This window comes from Chiloscyllium plagiosum, unplaced genomic scaffold (genome assembly GCF_037043375.1).
Source record: "Chiloscyllium plagiosum isolate Xiang-an unplaced genomic scaffold, Cpla_swu_hap1 HiC_scaffold_48, whole genome shotgun sequence".
In the NCBI taxonomy this organism is placed as follows: domain Eukaryota; kingdom Metazoa; phylum Chordata; class Chondrichthyes; order Orectolobiformes; family Hemiscylliidae; genus Chiloscyllium; species Chiloscyllium plagiosum.
Genome location: NW_028270186.1, coordinates 36,058,943 through 36,077,314, shown reverse-complemented (window position 1 = coordinate 36,077,314; position 18,372 = coordinate 36,058,943).

Sequence of the window (18,372 nt, the reverse complement as noted above, 5' to 3'; positions counted from 1 at the left end):
AGAGAGAACAAGTATGTGCGTGAGAGAGAGAATAAGTGAGTGCGTGAGAGAGAGAATGCATGTGTGCCGGAGCGAGAATGCGTGCATGAGAGAGAGAGAATGCGTGTGTGCGTGAGAGAGAGAATACATGTGTGTAAGGGAGAGAATTCGTGTGAGCGTGAATGAGAGAATGTGTTTGTGTGAGAGTGAATGTGTGTGTGCAAGATCGAGAATGTGTGTGTGTGCGTGAGAAAGGGAATGTGTGTCTGAGAGAGATAATGCGTGTGTGCATGAGAGAGAAAATGCGTGTGCGTGAGAGAGAGAATGCGTGTGTGAGACAGACAATGTGTGTGTGCATGACAGAGAGAATGCATGTGTGCATGAGAGAGAGAATGCGTGAGCGCATGAGAGAGATAATGAGTTTGCGTGAGAGAGAATACATGAGTGCGAGAGAGAAAATGTGTGCACGAGAGAGAGAATGCATGTGTGCGTGAGAGAGAGAATGCGAGAATGCGAGAGAGAGAACGTGTGTGAGAGAGAGAGAATGTGTGTGTGCGAGAGAGAGTGAATGCGTGTGCGTGAGAGAGAGAATGAGTGTACGAGAGAGAGATAATGCGTCTGTGAGAGAGATAATGCATGTGCGCATGAGAGAGAGAATGCATGTGCACGAGAGAGAGAATGCATGTCTGAGAGAGATAATGTGTGTGTGCATGAGACAGAGAATGCGTGTGTGTATGAGAGAGAGAATGCATGCGAGCGTGAGAGAGAGAATGTGTGTGTGTGAGAGAGTGATAATGAGGGTGTGTGAGGGAGAGAATGCGTGAGTGCGAGAGAGAACATGTGTGTGCAAGACAGAGCATGCGTGTGTGTGAGAGAGAATGCATGAATGCAAGAGACAGAACGTGTGTGAGAGAGGAGAATATGTGTGAGCATGAGAGAGCGAATGCGTGTGTGCATGAGAGAGAGAATGCATGTGCGAGAGAGATAATGTGTGTGTACATGAGAGAGAATGCGTGTGTGTGAGAGAGAGAATGCGTGTGTGAGAGAGATAATGTGTGTGTGCATGAGAGAGAGAATGCGTGTGCGTGAGAGATATAATGAGTGTGTGCGAGAGAGAGAATACGTGAGTGCGGAAGAGAAAATGTGTGTGCTTGAGAGAGGCAATATGGGTGCGCGCGAGAGAGAGAATGCGTGAATGCAAGAGAGAGAACGTGTATTAGAGGGAGAGAATGCGTGTGAGCGTTAGAGAGAATGCGTGTGAGCGTGAGAGAGAATGTGTGTGTGCATAGAGACACAATGAGTTTGTGCGAAAGAGAGAGAATACGTGTGTGAGAGAGATAATGCGTGTGTGAATTAGAGAGAGAATGTGTGTGCATGAGAGACAGAAAATGCATGTATGAGAGAGATAATGTGTGTGTTCATGAGAGGTAGAATGCGTGTGTGAGAGAGATAATGTATGCGTGCATGAGAGGGAGAATGTGTGTGTGCATGAGAGGGAGAATGTGTGTGTGCATGAGAGAGAGAATGCGTGTGAGCATGAGAGAGAATGTGTGTGCATGAGAGATATAATGAGTGTACGTGAGAGGGAGAATACGTGAGTGCAAGAGAGAAAATGAGTGTGTGAGAGAGACAATTCGTGTGTGTGTGAGAGAGAATGTGTGAATGCGAGAGAGAGAACGTGTGTGAAAGAGAGAGTGCGTGTGTGCGTGCGAGAGAGTATCTGAGTGCGAGTGAGAGAATGCATGTTTACATGAGAGAGAGAATGCGTGTGCGCGCGAGAGAGAATGCGTGTGTGCATGATACAGAGAATGTGTGTGTGCGTGAGAGAGAAAATGAGTGTGAGTGAGAGAGATAATGCACGTGTGCGTGAGCGAGAGAGAATAAGAGTGTGTTTGAGAGAGTGAATGTGTGTGTGCGAGAGACAGAGAATGCGTGAGTGTGTGAGAGAGAGAGTGCGTGTGTGCGTGAGACAGTGAATGAGTTTTCTGTGTGAGAGAGAATGCGTTTTAGAGAGAGAATGTATGAGTGTGTGAGAGAGAGAATGCATGTATACATGAGGGATAAAATGCGTGCATGTGAGAGAATGCGTGTGGGTGAGAGAGAGAGAATGCATGCGTGAGAAAGAGTCAATGCATGTGTGCGAAAGAGATAATGCGTGTGAGAGAGGGAAAGGGTGTGAGTGAGAGAGAGAGAATGTGTGTGTGAGAGAGAAAAAGCGTGTGAGAGTGAGAATGCGTGTGTGGGAGAGAGACAATGCATGTGTGCGTGAGAGAGAGAATGGGTATGTACATGAGAGAGAATGCACGTGTGTGAGAGAGAGAATGCGTATGTGCGTGAGAGAGAGAATGTTTGAGTGCAGGAGAGAGTGCGTACATGAGAGAGAGAGAGAATAAGTGTGTGCGTGAGAGAACGAATGCGTGTGTGCGTGAGAGAGGGAATGTGTGTGTCAGAGAGAGAATGGGCTCGCGTGTGCGAGAGGGAGAGAATGCAGCAGACACAGAAAGCATGTGAGAGAGAGATAATGTATGTGAGAGAGAATGCGTGTGTGGATGAGAGAGAGAATGTGTGTGCGTGAGGGAAAGAATGCGTGTGTGCGTGGGAGAGGGAATGCGTGTATCAGAGAGAGAATGGGTGTGCGTGTGCGAGCGAGAGAGAATACGTGAGACACAGAGTGCGTGTGAGAGAGAGAGAGACTGTGTGTGTGAGAGAGAAGGCGTTTGTGCTTGAGAGAGAGAATGAGTGGTTGCTGAGAGAGAGAATGCATGAGAATGAGAGAGAATGCGTGTGTGAGAGCGAGACTGTGCGTGTGCATGAGAGAGAATGTGAGTGTGAGAGATAATGCGTGTGTGAGCGAGCGAAAATGCGTGTGTGCATGAGAGAGAGAATGCGTGTGTGCGTGAGGGAGAGAATGCGTGTGAGCATGATAGAGAGAATGCAAGTGTGTGCGTGAGAGAATCAATGTGTGCAAGATCGAGAATGTGTGTGTGAGTGAGAGAGGGAATGCGTGTGTGCGGGAGACAGAATGTGTGCATGAGAGAGAGAGAATAATTGTGTGCGTGAGAGAAGAAATGCGTGTGTGCGTGAGAGAGGGAATGTGTGCGTAAGAGAGAGAATGGGTGCATATGTGCGAGAGAGATTAAATGCGTGAGACGCAGAGTGAGTGTGAGAGAGGGAGAGAATGCGTGTGTGTGTGTGAGAGAGAATGAGTGGGTGCTTGAGAGAGAGAATGCGTGAGAATGAGGGAGAATGCGTGTGTGAGAGAGAGACTGTGCGTGTGTGAGAGAGAGAGAATGTGTGTGTGCATGAGAGGGAGAATGCCTGTGTGCGAGAGACAGAGAATGCATGTGCGTGAGGGCCAGAATGCGTGTGTGCATGAGAGAGGGAATGCATGTGTGCGTGAGAGAGAGAATGCATGTGTGCATGAGAGAGAGAATGTGAGTGTGCGGGAGAGAGAATGTGTGCATGAGAGAGGGAGTAAGTGTGTGCGTGAGAGAACGAATGCGTGTGTGCGTGAGAGAGGGAATGTGTGTTTCAGAGAGAGAGAATGGGTGCGCGTTTGTGAGAGAGAGAGAGAATGTGTGAGAGAGAGAATGCCTTTGTGCGTGAGAGAGAGAATGAGTGGTTCCTGGGAGAGAATGCATGAGAATGAGAGAGTATGCGTTTGTGAGAGAGAGACTGTGCTTATGCATGCGAGAGAGAATGTGTGTGTGAGAGAGATAATGCGTGTGTGAGTGAGAGAGAATGCGTGTGTGCATGAGAGAGAGAACGTGTGCGTGAGGGAGGGAATGTATGTGAGCGTGAGAGAGAAAATGCATGTGTGCGGATGAGAGAATCAATGTGTGCGAGATCGACAATGTGTCTGTGCGTGAGAGAGAGAATGCATGTGTACATGAGGGAGAGAATGTGTTTGTGCGTGCGAGAGAGAATGAGTGTTTGCGTGAGAGGGGAAATGTATGTGTAAGAGAGAATGGGTGTGCATGTGCGAGAGAGAGAACATGCATGAGACACAGAGTGAGTGTGAGAGAGAGAATGCTTGAGAGATGGAGAGAATGCATGTGTGCGTGAGAGAGAGAATGAGTGGGTGCTTCAGAGAGAAAAAAGCGTGAGAATGCGAGAGAATGCGTGTGTGAGAGAGAGACTGCGCATGTGTGAGTGAGAGAGATTGTGTGTGTGCATGAGAGAGAGAATGCGAGTGTGCAAGAGAGAGAGAATGCGTGTGTGCCTGAGGGAGAGAATGCGTGTGTGCATGAGAGAGAGAATGAGTGGGTGTTTGAGAGAGATAATGCGTGAGAATGAGAGAGAATGTGTTTGTGAGATGGAGACTGTGCGTTTGTGAGAGAGAGAGAATGCGTGTGTACATGAGAGAGAGAATGCGAGTGTGCAAGAGAGAGAGAATGCGTGTGTGCGTGAGAGAGAGAATGAGCGGGTGTTTGAGAGAGAGAATGCGTAAGAATGAGAGAAAATGCGTGTGTGAGATGGAGACTGTGCGTTTGTGAGTGAGAGAGAATGCGTGTGTGCGTGAGGGAGAGAATGCGTGTGTGCATGAGAGAGAGAATGTATGCTTGCGTGAGAGAGAGAATTTATGTATGCATGAGAGAGAGAATGCGTGTGTGTCGGATAGAGAATGTGTGCATGAGAGAAAGAATAAGTGTGTGCGTTGGTGAAAGAATGCGTGTATGCGTGAGAGAGGGAATGTGTGTGTCAGAGAGAGAATGGGTGCGCGTGTGCGAGAGAGAGAGAGAATACGTGAGACACAGAGTGCGTGTGAGAGAGAGAGAATGTGTGAGATAGAGGGAATGCGTTTGTGCGTGAGAGAGAGAATGAGTGGTTGCTGAGAGAGGGAATGTATGTGAATGAGAGAGAATGTGTCAGAGAGAGAGAGAATGTGCGCATGAGAGAGATAATGCGTGTGTGAGTGAGAGAGAATGTGTGTGTGCGTGAGGGAGGGAATGCGTGTGTGCGTGTGAGAGAGAATGCATGTGTGCGGGTGAGAGAACACATGTGTGCGAGATCGAGAATGTGTGTGTGCGTGGGAGAGGGAATGCATGTGTGCGTGTGAGAGAGAATGCATGTGTGTGGGTGAGAGAATCAATGTGTGCGAGATCGAGAATGTGTGTGTGTACATGAGGGAGAGAATGCGTTTGTGCGTGAGAGAGAGAATGCGTGTGTGCATGAGAGGTCGAATGTGTGTGTGCGGGAGAGAGAATGCATGCATGAGAGAGAGAGAATAAGTGTGTGCGTGAGAGAAGGAATGTGTGTGTGAGTGAGAGAGGGAATGTGCGTGTAAGAGAGAGAATGGGTGCGCATGTGCGAGAGAGAGAAAATGCGTGAGACACAGAGTGAGTGTGAGAGAGAGAATGCTTGAGAGAGGGAGAGAATGCGTTTGTGTGAGGGAGAGAATGAGTGGGTGTTTGAGAGAGCGAATGCGTGAGAATGAGAGAGAATGCGAATGTGAGATGGAGACTGTGCGTTTGTGAGTGAGAGAGAATGCGTGTGTGCATGAGAGAGAATATGCGTGTGTGCGAGAGAGAGAGAATGTGTGTGCGCGTGAGGGAGAGAATCGGTGTGTGCATGAGAGAGAGAATGAATGTGTGCATGAGAGAGAGACTGTGTGCGTACAGGAGAGAGAATGTGTGCATGAGAGAGAGAGAATAAGTGAGTGCATGAGAGAAGGAATGCCTGTGTGCATGAGAGAGGGAATGTGTGTGTTCGAGAGAGAATGGGTACGCATGTGCGAGAGAGAGAGAATATGTGAGAGTCAGAATACGTGTGATAGAGAGAGACCATGTGTGTGAGAGAGACAACGTGTGTGTGCGTGAGAGAGAGAATGCGTGTGAGCATGAGAGAGAGAATGTGTAAATGCGAGAGAGTGCACATGTGTGAGAGAGAGACTGCGTATGTTCATCAGAGAGAGAATATGTGAGTGCGACTGAGAGAATGCATGTGTGCGTGAGAGAGAGAATGCGTGTGCGCGAGAGCGAGAGAATGAATGTGTGAGAGAGATAATGCCTGTGTGCACGAGTGGGAGAATGCGTGTGCGTGAGAGAGAGAGAGAGAATGCATGTGTGTGTGTGAGAGTGAATGAGTTTGTGTGAGGGAGAGAATGCGTGAGTGGGAGAGACAGAGAATGCATGTGTAAATGAGAGAGAGAATGTGTGCATGCGTGAGAGAGGGAATGCGTGTGAGAGAGAGAATACGTGTACGCGAGGGAGAGAGAATGCGTGTGAGAGAGAGTGAGAATGTGTGTGTGAGAGAGTGAATTCATGTGTGCGAGAGAGAGAATGCGTGTGAGAGAGGGAGAGTGCATGCATGCGTGTGAGAGAGATAATCTGTGAGTGCAAGAGAGGGAGAGATTGCGTGTGTGTGAGAGAGAAAAAGTGTGTGAGAGAGAGGATGCATGTGTGCGAGAGAGGCAATGCATGTGCGCGTGAGAGAGTGAATGCGTGCGAGAGAGAATTCGTGTGTGCATGGGAGAGAATGCGTTTGTGCAAGAGAGAGAATGCATGTGTGCGGAAGAGAGAGAATGTGTGTGCGTAAGAGAGACAATGCGTGAGTGTGTGAGAGAGAATGCGTGTGCACATGAGAGAGAATGCATGTGTGCATGAGACAGAATAAGCGTATGTGAGAGAGAGAATGCGTGTTTGCATGAGAGAGAGCATGAGTGTGTGCATGAGAGAGAGGATGCCTGTGTGCGGGCGAGAGAATGCGTGCATGAGAGAGAGCGAGAGAATAATCGTGTGTGGGAGAAAGAATGTGTGTTAGGGAGAGAATGGGTGCTTATGCGCGCGCACGAGAGAGAGAATGCGTGGGGAAAAGAATGCGTGAGAGAGAGAGATGAGTGGGTGCTTGAGAGAGAATGCATGAGAATGAGGGAGAATGTGTGTGCGAGAGAAATAGTGCGTGACTGTGTGAGAGAGAATGCGTGTGAGAGAGAAATAATGCGTGTGTAAGTGAGAGAGAATGCGTGTGTCCATGAGAGGGGGAATGTGTGTGTGCGTGAGAGACATAATGAGTGTGCGTGAGAGAGAGAATATGTGAGTGCGAGAGAGAAAATGTGTGTGCAAGAGAGAGAATGCTTGTGCGTGAGAGAAAACGCGTGATTGCGACAGAGAGAGAACATGTGTGAGAGTGAGAGAATGCATATGTTCATGAGAGAGAGAATATGTGAGTGCGAGTGAGAGAATGCATGTGAGCATGAGAGAGATAATGCGTGTGTGTGAGAGAGAGAATACGTGTGTGCGTGAGAGAGAGAATGAGTGTATGGGAGAGATAATGTATGTGTGCAGGAGAAAGAAAATGCGTGTGTGGTTGAGAGAGAGAATGCGTGTGAGAGAGATTGCGTGTGTGTGTGAGAGAGAGAATGGTTGTGTGAGAGAGAGGGAATACATGTGAAAGCGAGAGAGAATGTGCGTGAAAGAGAGAATGCGTGTGTGAGAGAGAGAATGCTTGTGTGAGAGAGAGAATGCTTGTGTGTGAGAGTGAATGCGTGTGAGAGCAGGAAAATGCATATGTGCGTGAGAGAGAGAAAGTGTGTGACAGAGAGAATGCGTGTTTGTGAGAGTGAATGCATGTGTGTGAGAGAGAAATTGCGTGTGTGCGTGAAAGAGAATGAAAGTGTCCGAGAGAGAGAATGTTTGTCTCCCTAAGAGAGTGAGTGCGTGTGTGCGTGAAAGAGAGAATGAGTGTATGGGAGAGATAATGTGTGTGTGCAGGAGAGAGAATGCGTGTTTGCATGAGAGAGTGAATGCATGTGAGAGAGAGAATGCGTGTGTGCGTGAGAGTGAGAATGACTGTATGGGAGAGATAATGTGTGTGTGCAGGAGAGAGAATGCGTGTGTGCGAGAGAGAGAGAATGTATGTTTGCGTGAGAGAGTGAATGAGTTCGTGTGAGAGAGAGAAAGCATGCGTGAGAGAGGTAATGTGTGCGAGAGAGAATACGTGTCTGCGTGAGAGATAGAATGCGTGTGTGTAAGAGAGAGAATTTGTGTGTGAGAGAAAGAGAATGAGTGCACGTAAGAGAGAGAATGCGCGTGTGTGTGTGAGAGAGAAGGCGTGTGAGTGGGAGAGAGAATGTGTGTGAGAGAGAGAATGCATGAGTGCGTGAGGGAGAGAATGAATGAGAGCGTGAGGTAGAGAATGCATGTGTGCGGGAGAGAGAATGCATGTGTGCGAGATCGAGAATGTGTGTGCGTGAGAGAAGGAATGAGTGTGCGCACAAGAGAGAAATGTGTTTGCATGAGAGAGAAAATGCATGTGAGAGAGAGAATGCGTGTGTGCATGAGAGAGAGAATGCATGTGTGAGAGAGAGATCATGCGCGAGTGAGAGAGGCAGAATGCGTGTGTACGTGAGAGAGAAAATGCGTGTGTGCATGAGAGAAAGAACGGATGCGTGCATGAGAGATGGAAAGCATGTGTGTGAGAGAGAGAATGCATGTGTGCGAGAGAGAGAGACAATGCGTGTGTGTGTGAGAGAGAATGAGTGTGTGGCGAGAGAGAGAGAACGCGTGTGCGCGAGAGAGAGAATGCGTTTGCGAGAGAGAGAGAATGAGCGTGTGCATGAGAGAGTGAATGCTTTTGTGCGTGAGAGAGGCAATGCGTGGGTGAGAGAGAGATAATGTGTTCAAGACAGAGAGAATGTGTGCAAGAGAGAGAGAATGCGAGTGCATGAGAGAGTAAGGGCACGCGCATGAGAGAGATAATGTGAGAGAGAATACTTGTGAGAGAGAGAGAATGCATGTGTGCGAGAGAGAGAGAATGCATGTGGAGAGATAGAATGCGCGTGTGAGAGAGAGAATGTGTGTGTGCGTGAGAGAGAGAATGCATGTGAGAGGGAGATAGAGAATGCGTGTGAGAGAGAGAGAATGCGTGTGTGTGAGAGAGAGAATATGTATGTCCCTGAGACAGAGAATGTGTGTGTTGCTTAGAGAGAGAGAATGAATGTGGGAGAGACAATGCGTGTGAGAGAGAGAGAGAGAGAATGCGTATGTGTGTGAGAGAATGCGTGTGAGATGGAGAGACAATGCGTGTGAGAGAGAGAGAATGCATGTGTCCCTGAGACAGAGAGTGCGTGTGTTGCTGAGAGAGGTAATGAGTGTAATGAGAGAGACAAGGCGTGCATGAGAGAGAGAGAGAATGCATGTGTGCGAGAGAGAGAATGCGTGTGTGCAAGATAAAGAGAATGAGTGTGTGTGACAGAGAATGGGTCTCTGTGTGAGAGAGAATGCGTGAGAGAGGGAGATAGAATGCATGCGAGAGAGAGAGAAAGCATTTGTCTCTGAGACAGAGAATTTGTGTGTTGCAGGGAGAGTTAATGAGCGTGTATAGAGAGAGACAATGCGTGCATGAGAAAGAGAGAATGCATGTGTGCGAGAGAGAGAATGTGTGTGTGTGAGAGAAAGAGAATGAGTGTGTGTGAGAGAGAAAATGCGTGTATGCGAGAGAGAATGCATGTGTGCGTGACAGAGAATGCGTGAGTGTGAGAGAGAGAGAGAATGCGTGGATGCGAGAGAGAGAAAATGAGTGTGTGCATGAGAGAATACGTGTGTGAGCGAGAGAATGATTGCGTGCGTGAGAGAACTAATGTGTGCGTTAGAGAGAGAATGAATGATTGAGAGTGCGAATGCATGTGTGCGGGAGAGAGAGAATGCGTGTGTGTGAGACAGAATGCCTGTGTGCAAAAGACTGAGAGCGTGCATGAGATAGTGTGCGTGCATGAGAGAGAGAAAAGAGTGTGTGCGTGTAAGAAAGTGAGTGTGTGCAAGAGAAAGCGAGTGCATGTGTGTGAGAGTGTGTGCGTGCAGGAAAGTGTGAGTGTGTGTGTAAAAGAAAGAGAGAGCATGTGTGCGAAAGTGTGTGGGGGTGCAAGAAAGACTGAGTGTGTGTGTGTAAGAAAAAGACAATGCGAGCGTGCAAGAGAGAGAGAATGTATTTGTGCGTGAGAGAGAGAATGAGTGTGTGCATGAGAGAGAGAATGTGTGTGTGCATGAGAGAGAGAATGCATGTGTGCAGGAGAGAGAATGTGTGAATGAGAGAGAGAACAAGTATGTGCGTGAGAGAGAGTATAAATGAGTGCGTGAGAGAGAGAATGCATGTGTGCGGGAGCGCGAATGCGTGCATGAGAGAGAGAGAATGCGTGTGTGCGTGGGAGAGAGAATAAGCGTGAGCGAGAGAGAGCGAGAATACGTGTGTGCAAGGGAATGAGAGAATGTGTGTGTGTGAGAGTGAATGTGTGTGTGCAAGATCAAGAATGTGTGTGTGTGCGTGAGAAAGGGAATGCGTGTCTGAGAGAGATAATGCGTGTGTGTATGAGAGAGAAAATGCATGTGCGTGAGAGAGAAAGCGTGTGTGAGACAGACAATGTGTGTGTGCATGACAGACAGAATGCATGAGTGCATGAGAGAGAATGCGTGAGCGCGTGAGAGAGATAATGAGTTTGCGTGAGAGAGAGAATACAAGACTGCGAGAGAGAAAATGTGTGCACGAGAGAGAGAATGCATGTGCGTGTGTGAGAGAGAATGCGTGAATGCGAGAGAGAGAACGTGTGTGAGAGAGAGAGAATGTGTGTGTGTGCGAGAGAGAGTGAATGCGTGTGCGCATGAGAAGAAGAATACGTGTGAGCGTGAGAGAGAGAATGCGTGTGCGTGAGAGAATGCATGTGAGCAAGAGAGAGAATGCGTGTGTGCATGCGAGAGAATGAGTGTGCAAGAGAGAATGCGTGTGTGAGAGAGATAATGCGTGTGTGCATGAGAGAGAGAATGCATGTGCACGAGAGAGAGAATGCATGTGTGAGAGAGATAATGTGTGTGTGAATGAGACAAAGAATGCGTGTGTGTATGAGAGAGAGAATGCATGCGAGCATGAGAGAGAGAATGTTTGTGTGTGTGAGAGAGAGATAATGAGTGTGTGTGAGAGACAGAATGCGTCAGTGCGAGAGAGAACATGTGTGTGCAAGAGAGAGAATGCGTGTGCATGAGAGAGAATGCATGAATGCAAGAGACAGAACGTGTGTGAGAGAGGCGAATGTGTGTGAGCATGAGAGAGAGAATGCGTGTGTGCGTGAGAGAGAGAATGCATGTGTGAGAGAGATAATGTGTGTGTACATGAGAGAGATTGTGTGTGCGTGAGAGGGAGAATGCGTGTGTGAGAGAGATAATGTGTGTGTGCATGAGAGGGAGAATGTGTGTGTGAGAGAAATAATGCGTGTGTGAGTGAGGAAAGTGCGTGTGTGCATGAGCGAGAGAATGCGTGTGTGCGTGAGGCAGAGAATGCATGTGAGCATGAGAGAGAGAATGCATGTGTGTGGGTGAGAGAATCAATGTGTGCAAGATCGAGAATGTGTGTGTGAGTGAGAGAGGAAATGCGTGTGTGCGTGAGAGAGAGAATCAGTGTCTGCATGAGAGAGAGAATGTGTGTGTGCGGGAGAGACAATGTGTGTAGGAAAGAGAGAGAGAATAAGTGTGTGCGTGAGAAAAGAAATGCGTGTGTGCGTGAGAGAGGGAATGTGTGCATAAAAGAGAGAATGGGTGTGCATGTGCGAGAGAGAGAAAATGCGTGAGACGCAGAGTGTGAGAGAGGGAGAGAATGCATGTGTGCGTGAGAGAGAATGAGTGGGTGCTTGAGAGAGAGAATGCGTGAGAATGAGAGAGAATGCGTGTGTGAGAGAGAGACTGTGCGTGTGTGAGAGAGAGAGAATGTGTGTGTGCATAAGAGGGAGAATGCCTGTGTGCGAGAGAGAGAATGCATGTGCGTGAGGGCGAGAATGCGTGTGTGCATGAGAGAGGGAATGCATGTGTGCGTGAGAGAGAGAATGCATGTGTGCATGAGAGAGAGAATGTGAGTGTGCGGGAGAGAGAATGTGTGCATGAGAGAGAGAGTAAGTGTGTGCGTGAGAGAACGAATGCGTGTGTGCATGAGAGGGGGAATGTGTGTGTAGGAGAGAGAATGGGTGCGCATGTGCGAGAGAGAGAACATGCGTGAGACACAGAGTGAGTGTGAGAGAGAGAATGCTTGAGAGAGGGAGAGAATTCAAGTGTGCGTGAGAGAGAGAATGAGTGGGGCTTCAGAGAGAAAAAAGCGTGAGAATGAGAGAGAATGCGTGTGTGAGAGAGAGAATGCGTAAGAATGAGAGAGAATGCGTGTGTGTGTGAGGGAGAGAATGCGTGTGTGCATGTGAGAGAGAATGTATGCGTGCGTGAGAGAGAGAATTTATGTATGCAGGAGAGAGAGAATGTGTGTGTGTCGGATAGAGAATGTGTGCATGAGAGAGAGAATAAGTGTGTGCGTTGGTGAAAGAATGCGTGTATGCGTGAGAGAGGGAATGTGTGTGTCAGAGAGAGAATGGGTGCGCGTGTGCGAGAGAGAGATTTTACGTGAGACACAGAGTGCATGTGAGAGAGAGAGAATGTGTGTGTGAGAGAGAATGCGTTTGTGCGTCAGAGAGAGAATGAGTGGTTGCTGAGAGAGAGAATGCATGAGAATGAGAGAGAATGCGTCTGAGAGAGAGAGAGAGACTGTGCGTGTGCATGAGAGAGAATGTGTGCATGAGAGAGATAATGCGTGTGTGAGTGAGAGAGAATGTGTGTGTGCATGAGAGAGAGAATGCGTGTGTGCGTGAGGGAGAGAATGTGTGTGCATGAGAGAGAGAATGCATGTGTGCGGGTGAGAGAATACATGTGTGCGAGATCGAGAATGTGCGTGTGCGTGAGAGAGGGAATGCGTGTGTGCGTGAGAGAGAGAATGCCTGTGTACATGAGGGAGAGAATGCGTTTGTGCGTGAGAGAGAATGAGTGTGTGCATGAGAGAAGGAATGGCTGTGTGCGTGAGAGAGGGAATGTGTGTGTTCGAGAGAGAATGGGTACGCATATACGAGAGAAAGAGAATATGTGAGAGTCAGAATACGTGTGTGAGAGAGACAATGTGTGTGTGCTTGAGAGAGAGAATGCGTGTGAGCATGAGAGAGAGAATGTGTAAATGCGAGAGAGAGAGCACATGTGTAAGAGAGAGACTGCGTATGTTCATCAGAGAGAGAATATGTGAATGCGACTGAGATGATGCATGTGTGCATGAGAGAGATAATGCGTGTGTGTGAGAGGGAGAGAATGAATGTGTGAGAGAGATAATGCCTGTGTGCACGAGTGGGAGAAAGCGTGTGCGTGAGAGAGAGAGAGAGAGAATGAGTTTGTGTGAGGGAGAGAATGCGTGTGAGAGAGCGAATGCGTGAGTGGGAGAGACAGAGAATGCATGTGTAAATGAGAGAGAGAATGTGTGCGTGCGTGAGAGAGGGAATGCGTGTGAGAGAGAGAATACGTGCACGCGAGGGAGAGAGAATGCATATGGGAGAGAGAGAGAGAATGCGTGTGAGAGAGAGTGAGAATGTGTGTGTGAGAGAGAGTGAATTCATGTGTGCGAGAGAGAGAATGCGTGTGAGAGAGAGACAATCTGTGAGTGCCAGAGAGAGGGAGAATGCGTGTGTGTGAGAGAGAAAAAGTGTGTGAGAGAGAGGATGCATGTGTGCGAGAGAGGGAATGCGTGTGCGCGTGAGAGAGAGAATGAGTGTGTACGTGAGATAGAATGCACATGTCAGAGAGAAAGAGTGCGTGTGTGCGTGAGAGAGTGAATGCGTGTGAGAGAGAATTCGTGTGTTTGAGAGAGAATGCGTGTGTACATGAGAGAGAGAATGCTTGTGTGCGAGAGAGAGAATGTGTACGTGCGTGAGAGAGAGAATGCATGTGTGCAGGAGAGACAGAATGCGTATGTGCGTAAGAGAGAGAATGTGTGTGCGTAAGAGAGACAATGCGTGAGTGTGTGAGAGAGAATGCGTGTGCACATGAGAGACAATGCATGTGTGCATGAGACAGAATAAGCGTGTGTGTGAGACAGAATGCGTGTTTGCATCAGAGAGAGCATGAGTGTGTGCATGAGAGAGAGGATGCATGTGTGCGGGCGAGAGAATGCGAGCATGAGAGAGAGCGAGAGAATAATCGTGTGTGTGAGAGAAGGAATGTGTGTTAGGGAGAGAATGGGTGCGTATGTGCAAGAGAGAGAGAGAATGCGTGGGATACAGAATGCGTGTGAGAGAGAGAGATGAGTGGGTGCTTGAGAGAGAATGCATGAGAATGAGGGAGAATGCGTTTGCGAGAGAAATAGTGCGTGAGTGTCTGAGAGAGAATGCGTGTGAGAGAGAAATAATGCGTGTGTGAGTGAGAGAGAATGCATGTGCGCATGAGACAGAGAATGCGTGTTTGCAAGATAGAAAATGCGTGTGTACGAGAGAGAGAATGCATGTGTCCGTGAGAGAGAGAAAGTGTGAATGCGAGAGAGAGAACATGTGTGAGAGTGAGAGAATGCGTGTGTCATGAGAGAGAGAATGTGTGAGTGCGAGTTAGAGAATGCATGTGTGCATGAAATAAAGAATGTGTGTGCGAGAGAGGGAGAATGCATGTGTGTGAGAGAGAGAGAATGTGTGTGCGTGAGAGAGAGAATGAGTGTGAGAGAAACAATGTGTGTGTGTGCATGAGAGAGAGAATGCATGTGTGCGAGAGAGAGAGAATGCGTGTGTGCGTGAGAGAGTGAATGAGTTTGTGTGAGAGAGAAATCGTGCGTGAGAGAGGGGATGCGTGCGAGAGAGAATGCGTGAGTGCGAGAGAGAGAATGCATGTGGGCGAGAGAGAGAGAATGCGTGTGAAAGAGAGAGATTGCATGTGTGCATGACAGAGAGAATGGATGTGAGAAAGAGAGAATGCGTGTGAGAAAGAGAGAATACCTGTGCATGAGAGAGAGAATGTCTGTACGAGAGAAAGAATGGGTGCGAGAGAGGGAGAATGCGTGCATGCATGAGAGAGAATGCATGCGAGAGAGACAGAATGTGTGAGTGCGAGAGAGAGAATATACGTGTGTGTGTGAGAGAGAAAAAAGTGTGTGAGAGAGAGAATGCATGTGTGTGAGAGAGAGAATGCGTGCGTGCGCGCGAGAGAGAATGAGTATGTACGTGAGAGAGGAAGCACGTGTCTGAGATAAAGAATGTGTGTGTGTGAGAGAGACAGAATGCCTGTGAGAGAGAGAGATAATACGCACGTGAGAGAGAGGGAGAATGCATGTGTGCCTGAGAGATAGAAGGCGTGTGTGCGAGAGAGAGACAATGCGTATGTGTGTGAGAGAGAGAGTGAGTGTGTGTGTGTGAGAGAGAGAGAAAGCGTGTGTGTGTGAGAGAGAATGCATGTGTGCGTGAGACAGAGAGCGTGTGTGAGAGGGTGAATGTGTATGAGGGAGAGAGAATACGTGTGTGCATGAGAGAGAGAATGCGGGTGTGTGTGTGAGAGAAAATGCATGTGAGAGAGAGAATGCGTGTGTGCGTGAGTGACAGAATGCGTGTGAGACAGAGAGATAATGAGCATGTGAGAGAGAGGGAGACTGCATGTGTGCGTGAGAGAGAGAATGAGTGTGTGGCTAGAGAGAGAGAATGCGTGTGAGCGTGTGAGAGAGAATGCATGTGTGAGAGAGAATGGGCGTGAGCGTGAGAGAGGGAGAATGCGTGTGTGTATGAGAGACAGAATGCGTATGTGTGTGAGAGAGAGAATGCATGGGTGCGTGAGAAAGAATGTGTGTGTGCGTGAGAGAGAATGCATGTGTGCATGAAAGAGAGAGAATGTGTGTATGCATGAGAGAGAATGAGTGTGTGTGAGAGAGACAATGCGTGTGAGAGAGAATGCATGAGTGCGAGAGACAGAATTCGTGTGTGCACGAGAGAGAGAATGCATGCACATGTGAGAGACAATGCGTGCAAGAGAGAGAGAGAGAATGCATGTGTGTGTGAGAGAGAATGCGTGTGTGCGTGAGAGATAGAATGAATGTGTGTGAGAGAGAGAATGTGTGTGAGAAAAAGAAAACGTGTGCTCAAGAGGGAATATGCGTGTGTGCGAGAGAGAAGGCATCAGTGCATGAGAGTGAATGCGTGAGTGCATGAGAGAAAGAATGTGTGTGAGTGAGAGAGACATAATACATGTGTGCAACAGAGAGAATGCATGTGTGCAAGAGAGAGAATGCATGTGTGCATGAGGGAGAGAATGCGTGGGTGAGAGAGAATGCATGAGTGTGAGGAGAGAGAAAATGCGTGTGTGCGTGACAGAGAGAGAATGCATATGTGTGTGAGAGAGAATGGGTGTGAGAGAAAGAAGACGTGTGCTCAAGAGGGAATATGCGTGTGTGCGACAGAGAAGGCATCTGTGCATGAGAGTGAATGCGTGAGTGCGTGAGAGAAAGAATGTGTGTGAGCGAGAGAAATAATGCATGTGTGCGACAGAGAGAATGCATGTGTGCAAGAGAGAGAATGCATGTGTGCAAGAGAGAGAATGCATGTGTGCATGAGGGAGAGAATGCGTGTGTGAGAGAGAATGCATGAGTGTGAGAGAGAGAGAGAATGCGTGTGTGCGTGAGAGAGAATGCGTGTGTGTGAGAGAGAATGCGTGAGTGCGAGAGAGAGAATGTGTATGCATGAGATAGAGTGCACATGTGTGAGAGAGAGAATGCGTGTGTGTGTGAGAGAGAACGCGTGAGTGTGAGAGGGAGAATGTGTGTGTGAGAGAGAAAAAGCGTGTGTGCATGAGAGTGTGTGTTTGTGTGAGAGAGAATGAGTAAGTGAGAGAGAGAATGCGTGTGTGAGAGCGAGAGAATGCGTGTGAGAGAGAAAATGCGGGTGACAGTGAGAGAATGCGTGTTTGTGTGAGAGAGAATGCATGTGTGAGAGAGAGAATGCGTTTGTGAGAGAGGGAGAATGCGCGTGAGAGAGAAAGAATGCGTGTGTGCGTGAGAGAGAATGCTAGTGCGCGAGAAAGAGAGAATGCGTGCGTGTATGAAAGAGAAAATGCGCGTGTGTGTGTGAGAGAGAATGCATTTGTGAAAGAGAGAAGGCGTGTATGCGTGAGAGAGATGGCGTGTGTGGGCGAGAGAGAGAATGCATGTGAGAGAGAGAATGTGTGTGTGTGAGAGAGAGAATGCGTGTCTGTGCGAGAGAGAATGAGTGTGTGCTTGAGGGAGAATGAATGTGTGCGTTAGAGAATGCGTACGTCTGAGAGAGAATGAGTGTGTGTGAGAGAGAATGAGTGTGTGTGAGAGAGAATCAGTGTGTGTGTGAGAATGAGTGTGTGTATGAGAGAGAGAGAATGCATGTGTGTGAGAGAGAGAATGCGTATGGGTGAGAGAGAGAGAATTCATGTGTGTGTGTGAGAGAGAGAATGCATGTGTGCAAGAGAGCGAGAGCAAAAGACTGAGTGTGTGTGCGTGTAAGAGAAATAGAGTGCATGTGTGCGAGAGTGTGTGTGGGTACAAGAAAGAATGAGTGTGAGTGTGTACGAGAAAGAGAGTGAATGTGTGCGTGAGAGAGAATGTGCACATGCGAGAGAGAGAGAGAATGCATTTGTGCGTGAGAGAGAGAATGAGTGTGTGCATGAGAGAGAATGCGTGAGAAACAGAGAAAATGAGTGTGCTAGACAGAGAGAATGTGTGTGCGAGAGAGAGAGAGACAATGCGTGTGTGTGGGAGAGAATGCGTACGTGCGAGAGAATGAATACGTGTGCGAGAGAGAATGCATGTGTCCCTGAGAGAGAGAATGCGTGTGTGCATGAGAGAGAGAATGAGTGTGTGCGTGGGAGATAGAATGCATGAGAGAGAGAATGCGTGTGTGAGAGAGAATGCGTGTTTGAGAGTGAGAGCGAATGAGTGTGTGCGTGAGTGAGAGAATGAGTATGTGAGAGAGGGAGAATGCCTGTGTGCAAAACACAAAGTGCGTGCATAAAATAGTGTGCACGCATGAGAGAGAAAATGTGCACATCTGAGTGAGAAAGAGAATGAGCATGTGAGACATATGATGTGCGCATGCATGAGAGTGTGTGCGCGAGAAAGATAGTGTGAGAGTGAGAGAGCGGAAGTGTGTGTGTGTGTGTGAAAGAGTGAGTGCATGCGAGTGTGTGTGAGCGTGTGTGTACAATTGAACGAGAGTGAGTGCCCAGGTTAGAGAGAGTGCATGTGTGAGAAAAAGAGTGTCTGCGTGTGGAAGAGTGTGCACATGTGCATGGAAAAATGTGTGTGTGTGCAAGAGAAAGCGTGTGCACATGTGAGAAAGAATGTGAGAGCATGTGTATGTGTGACCGAGAGAGATAGAGAGTTCATTCATGTGACAGAGTGCGTGTGCGTGCGAGAGAGTGTCTGCATGTGAGATGAGGAATTTGTGTCCACAATTTCTAGGTGAGTGTGCCTGAGAGAGAGAGAGAGAGAGAGAGAGAGAGAGAAAGACAAATAGAGAGAGATTGTGTGCGCGAGAGAGAAAGAGTGTTCAAGAGAGGAGGGGAAGACAGCATGAGCCTGTGTGAGAGAAATACCGATTGTGCGTGTGAGAAAAAT